A 6,359-nucleotide genomic window follows, 5' to 3' on the forward strand; every position below is an offset into this window, starting at 1 on the left:
TCATCACTTGTTTGCTTAAACATAAGGAATTGAAATGTATGTGTACAGATCCTGTGTACTTCCACTTTGGTCCTAATTCTGTCAGATGCATGGGGCAGACTTTGAAATAAGTAACCTTATTTATATTTTCCCCCATGGCTGCAATATGTGACTTAGGGAGCTGCAGAATTTTCCCACCTCGGCACACTAGTTTCAAATCTCTTTAGCTTTGTATAAGATAGGCTAATCAATTCTCCAAAAGGCAATTTAATCATAAAGTGGTTCTATGCATCACAGCACATTTCTCAGACTGAGGACTTCTTTATAATGAAACTAGGAAGTGACTTTGTTTGAGTAAATCGAGATATTAAACTTACTGATATTTTCCTAAGAGCCAAATGAAGCTAATTCTATGTTAACTCGTCAGACGTTATAATATACAGGTAAACACCACAGGAGCTCACAATGTGAGTGAACTGTTATCTAACTAAGAATATACATACAGAATTCTGACTTGAACATAACTGTTTGGCATCCCATTCTGTGTTTGACATCCTGAAAAATATTCTTACGTGTACAGCCAGATTTACTGATTGTACAGTGAGTACATTTGAACAATGCAGATCTGGAAAACCTTCCCACAACCAGACCCCTCACAACAAAATCCATTATGCAAGAAGAAAAATATTTTATTTGAGTTCCACTGTCTTGCTCACATACAGTTGTACCAAGCGGAGGAATTGCATGTGGCTATTTCACAATAATAGAACAAATTCCCACACTGTCAGTCTTTTTCATTAGTTATCATTAAAATAAATGGTTTACTGGTAGATTTTAATGTAGCAATCTATAAGTTTAAAATGCAGTTTCTTCTGTAATAGGACAACTTTCAATTATTAGTACTGAATTTGGAACACTTTATACCGATGGAATAAATAACAAAGCATGAAAAATGTGAAGCAAGTAAGCTAGCCTGCTAAAGTGCCTTTCTTTTCCCACCAGATAATTACTATATCAGAACACCTTATTATATAAAAAGCACATGTAAATTTTTCTGTTAGCCAAAAAAGATTATTACTAAAACTGTCGTTTCTGTAGTTTTTGAAAGACAAATCTAGTATTTCATGTTGGAACATTGACTCCTGCATGCAGATAACAACATTTGCTTGCTGTAACCTTTGTTTTTACATCTTCTATGTGGGGAATGTTAACAAAAAGTTAGAAATGATCAAAATAAAATCAGATCTCTTCAGGGATTTCAGCAGTCAGGGCTTTTTTTAAAAAAAAAGAAAAAAAGCATAGAAGGCCCACCTGATTCTGATCACATCTCCTTAAAATCTGGGAGAAAATGTGTTGAAATCCATTGATCTTGAAGTATAAAACTGATTTAAATTAGATCAATATCGGATGTTATTTATTATCCCAAATGGCACATACACACATTCAATGGTAAAATGCTGAGCTATCTGACTCGCAGGAGATTGAAGCAGCATGGAGACATTCTATAACCTAGAATGTGGGAGCTCATTTTAATCACACTTTTGAGCCTGACCCTGCATTGCTTACATACTCTGAATTCCCCCTTCAGGCATGCAAGGTATACAGGATTAGTCCCATTGTATTTGAAAAGTGAGGATGCTATTAAAATCGGTTATATTTAAAATGTAAATGTCTGTTACTGTTTTGGCCATTAGCACTGTGCATTCTGCTAAGGATTTGGGGACATAACAGTTTTTTAATGATAAACACTTTTATCCAAGCTTTTTTTGTTATTTTAAAAAGTATTAAATCTTTCCTGCTAAAAATCTGAAGCCATTCACCCTGTTGTAAATTTTCAACCAAAAATCATTGTATAGCAATTCATGTTCTAAACATTTTAAAATTGAAAAATTAGTTTTACCAACTGAAAGTTCAGTAACTTTAGCCACCATTAAGATGTATTAAGTATCTACACATTTTCCAAATCTTTGGGTACATTATTTCTCAATTGAACTGATATTCAGTAGAAGCACAATATGATACGGTATTGTTAATGCATATTATGATTGCAAGTCTTTATAACAATATTTTTACAGCATCTTTGCAGCAGTGTTGGGAAAAAGGCCCCTTTTAATGCTCACTAGAGTATGAAGCTCACAACAAATCGAATTCTGTGAAATCATGGAGGCCATGGGAGCTAATGGCACAGGAGGTGCTTAGCATCTTGCAGGACTGAGCCTTAAATGTTAGCCAAGCACTTCATTGCCTTGGCAGTCATTTTCGAACACACATGCTTGTTTTCAATTTAAAATATGCTGGATATTTTGCATCCCTCTTTTTAAGTGTTTCTACCTTTTGTATCCTTTTGTCAGGTGTCTTCATGTCTCAGAGTATTTACTACAGTACTACTGTATTTATTGCTGAAACTGTAATTAAGATTTGTAAAACATTATCGCTCATGCAATATAATAAAATAGTTTAAAAAAGTTATTGTTGCCTTATATTTAATTTGCATTTAGAATTTCTGTAAGAAGTGCATATTATTCAGGAACACACTCATTTCATGTGAACTTTGTTTGATAGATTTACAAGAAATTAAATTTTTCCACCAAATCACTCCTATATTAAGAGCCTGTCACTAGTCCCCAAAACTTGAGGCTTCAAATCCAGTAATAAGCTCTTTGTAAGCAGACATCTGTGTTCTGTGTGTCTGTACTGCACCCGTAGCTTGAAATAAACTATGCAATTTGAGCAATGCAGATTGCGTAGCTTATTTCGAGTCAATTTAGAAATACAGGCAGTCCCCGACTTACGCGGATCCGATTTATGTCGGATCCGCAGTTACGAACGGGGCTGCCCTGGAGTACACGGACTGCGGGACCTCGTGGTCCTGCCGCCCGTGTACTCTGGGGCTTTCTCTGCGTCTCCCTGGTCTGCAGACCAGGAAGACGCAGAGCAAAGCCCCGGAGGGGCCCCCCCCGCGGCTTTGCAAAGCCGTGGGGAAGCCGGCAGCAGGGCAGTCCAGGCACGCCTGGACTGCTCCGCTGCCGGCTTCCCCGAGGCTTTGCAAAGCCGCAGGGGGGCTCGGGCAGTGGGGCACCCCAGGCGCGCCTGGGCTGCTCCGCTGCCGGCTTCCCTGAGGCTTTGGAAAGCTGCCCAGCGGGACAGCCCAGACGCCCCGCGGCTGCCCCGCTGCCGGCGTCCTCAGAGGCTTTGCTCCCCGTCTCCCTGGTCTGCTGGTCTCCAATTTTCCTGAGAAACAACAATTGGAAAATGAGTCTGAATTATAATCCCACAATTTAACAATTAAATTAGAATTATATTTTATCTCTTCAGCAGATACTCTGTTCAGCAGATATGCTGTTGATGCACACATGTAACCTTGTTTATTATAATGGGAGTTAGAAGAGACTTTATCCTGTTCTTTCTCATGCTCTCTCTGATACATACTTTGTTGTACCAAATATTTACTAGCTGGGTTCCAAAGCGATCTGTGACTAGTTTCTCTATTTCTCTACACACACAAATAAGCTAAGATAAAGTTAACTTTAATATCCCTCATGAATCTTAATTCCAGACAGAAGGTGATTGTTTACTGCTGTTTGGGAGTTTGGAAGGAAAACCACCTGAGAGTTTTCTCTAGGTGATGTGATACACAAATAGAGTTTCACTATTATTTACCTATTAATATTGCAAAGATTAGAGCTTTTATACATCAGAGATTTTCTCACTGAAACAAACATGCCTTTCTTACCTGTAGCTTGATAGGTCACTGCCTTTTATGTTGAACATAGAGAAAAAGATTTCTTATTCTTTTCTTTTTTCTTAGGCTATGTCTACAATACATCTTATGCCAACATACCTTGTGTCACACACAGATGAGAATAAACCACGCCCACGAGCAGTATAAGTTATACTACCATAAGCACCCATGTGCACAGTGCTATATTAGTAGGAGACCTTCTCCTGCTGACATAGCGTCTACTAATCATGGAGGTGGTTTTATTATGCCCATGGGAGAACTCTTTCCTATTGGCATAGAGCAGGGCTGGCCAATATGTGGCTCTGGAGCCACCTGTGGCTCTTCTGAAGTTAATATGCGGCTCCTTGCTCAGGCACTGACTCTGGGACTGCAGCTATAGGTGCCAACTTTCCAGCGCTCAACTCCTGGCTCTACCTTCTCCTCCAAGCGTATTGCGCCCTTGCTCCTTCCTTCCACCACAGAGCCTCCTGAGTGCCATGACACAGCCGATTGCAGTGGGCAGGAGGTACTGATCAGTGGGGCTGCTGGTGGGCAAAAGATAGATACTGGAGACAGGAGAGGAGGCTACAAATCAGATGGGGACTGCTCACAAATTACTGTCACTCTCTGGCAATGCACATTGGTAAACTGTGGCTCCTGGTCAGGCTCAGGTTGGCCACACCTGACACAAAGCATCTTCGTTATACGTGCTGCAGTGGTGCAGCTGCATCAGTACAGCTGCACCTCAGTACACGTAGACATGGTCTTAAATTGCTCCCCTTCACTGGTTCCCATTTTTCTGACATTCTTTTATCAAGAGAGGAAACATAAATTCAAGAATACTCCCTCTAACAGACGACTGCAGACTGTTAGAGAATTAAGTAGAGTTCACCATTAGTTGCTTAAGTATTCTTAAATTATGAACTATTAAACAGCCTGGTTGCACATAACAGCTTTGTGTTTGGCTCAACTGACTCAGAGTTTCATATCCAGTAAATTTTCAATAATTCAGCAAAATGCATTCCATTGCCACTATAATCTCATTAGATGCGATAAATTAGAAGAACTGCTTTTCTTTTTACTGGAAATTATAGACTGTTAATAGATTGTTTCCACTTCAGGAGTACAAAGGGTACATTTTTCTCCTAATTCTTTGTGATCAGTCCCCATCTGATTTGTATCTCCAAATAAATACTTGAAAAATAAAAGCAGTGTTAAGATCTGGTGGTAGATATTTGGTTTTTAAAGTACAACAAAAATATTAAAACAGCTAAATCACAGCATACAGGCAGTCCCCGGGTTACGTACAAGATAGGAACTATAGGTTTGTTCTTAAGTTGAATTTGTATGTAAGTCGGAACTGGCTCCAGATTCAGCCGCTGCTGCTGAAACTGACCAGGGGCTGACTACAGGAAGCTGGAGGCAGAATTGCTCTGCCCCCAGCTTCCTGGAATCAGCCACTGATCAGTTTCAACAGCGGCTGAATCTCGAGCCTGGGACAGAACAGCTGGGCTGCCAGGTAGGTCCCTGCAGGACCAACCTGGCAGCACCCCAGCTGCTCTACCCCAGGGTCCACAACAAAAGCCTGGTCTGCTGGGGGCGCTCCCTTTGGGCGCCCCCCCCACCCCCTAGCATACCAGGGACACGGGGAGCAAAGCCGCAGCAGACGGTCCTCAGCAGACCAGGGGCACCGGGAGCAAAGCGGCGGCGGCGGGGTGCCGCGCCTCTGAGGCTTTGCAAAGCCTCCGCCTCCCCGGCTTTGCTCCAGGTGTCCCTGGTCTGCTGGAGACGGTCCCCAGCAGACCAGGGGCACCCGGAGCAGTTTTTCTCACCCCGGAGGTCGAGGTGGCGGGACCGCTGCGCTCTGGGCGGTCCCGCCGCCTGCGAGCTCCGGGGCGAGAAAGCCCAGTTCGTAAGTGCAGATCTGACGTAAGTCGGATCCGCGTAACTCGAGGACTGTCTGTATTTGTTGGATCTCATTAAATATAATTTGAAGTAACTGGATGGAAAATTGCAATAAAAATATTGCAATTGGAAAGTTTAAGAGCTCTGCCAAAATCTACAGTGTCTGATTTAAAGACCAAAGCAAGGAAAGATGTCTGACAAGACAGATGTCAAATTATTTGACTAAGTATCATAAAAATCACCCCTCGTTTCATCAGAACTATATCTTGAAAAAATGTGTTTTCCTATCACAAATATCTGTTTAGTGGTTGATAGAGTTAGTCATACATGTGAGGGGGTATACCTACCCTGCATCAGCCCCACAAGGATTAACTGTGCTTTGCAGGCTGAGGAAAGCCCGGCCCTCTAACTCTGCTGCATGTGCTCAGCTGGGAGGCAGAGCATAAAAGGAAGCAGCCCACCTCAGTCTGCGCAGGCTACTAAAGAGAGAGGATGCAGATTCTCTTCAGGGAATCATTGCAGGCTGCAATTACACTCATGGCACATACAGCTCCAGGCAAACTCCTGGCTGCCTGACAACCTTGAGAAGAAACTGCACTGGCAGGATCTACATTGATTGAGGACCCCAGAGACTCAGGGGAATCGTGGAGCATCGCCAAAGGAGAAAAGGTAGGAAGCAGGCTGGGGACTTACCCTTTGCTCCACTGAGTACAACGGGAAACCAGTCCACATGATTTGGGAGGATCCCCGCTGA

The 6,359-nt window shown here is 42.3% G+C and overlaps 1 protein-coding gene across 1 annotated transcript in view; it reads left to right on the plus strand.

The window, feature by feature from the left end:
• Nucleotides 1-6,359, plus strand: part of FAM171B (family with sequence similarity 171 member B) — a 258,535-nt gene that overhangs the window by 76,295 nt on the left and 175,881 nt on the right. The gene's annotated exons all lie outside the window — the stretch shown is intronic.

Source organism: Pelodiscus sinensis, chromosome 7 (assembly GCF_049634645.1).
Source record: "Pelodiscus sinensis isolate JC-2024 chromosome 7, ASM4963464v1, whole genome shotgun sequence".
In the NCBI taxonomy this organism is placed as follows: domain Eukaryota; kingdom Metazoa; phylum Chordata; order Testudines; family Trionychidae; genus Pelodiscus; species Pelodiscus sinensis.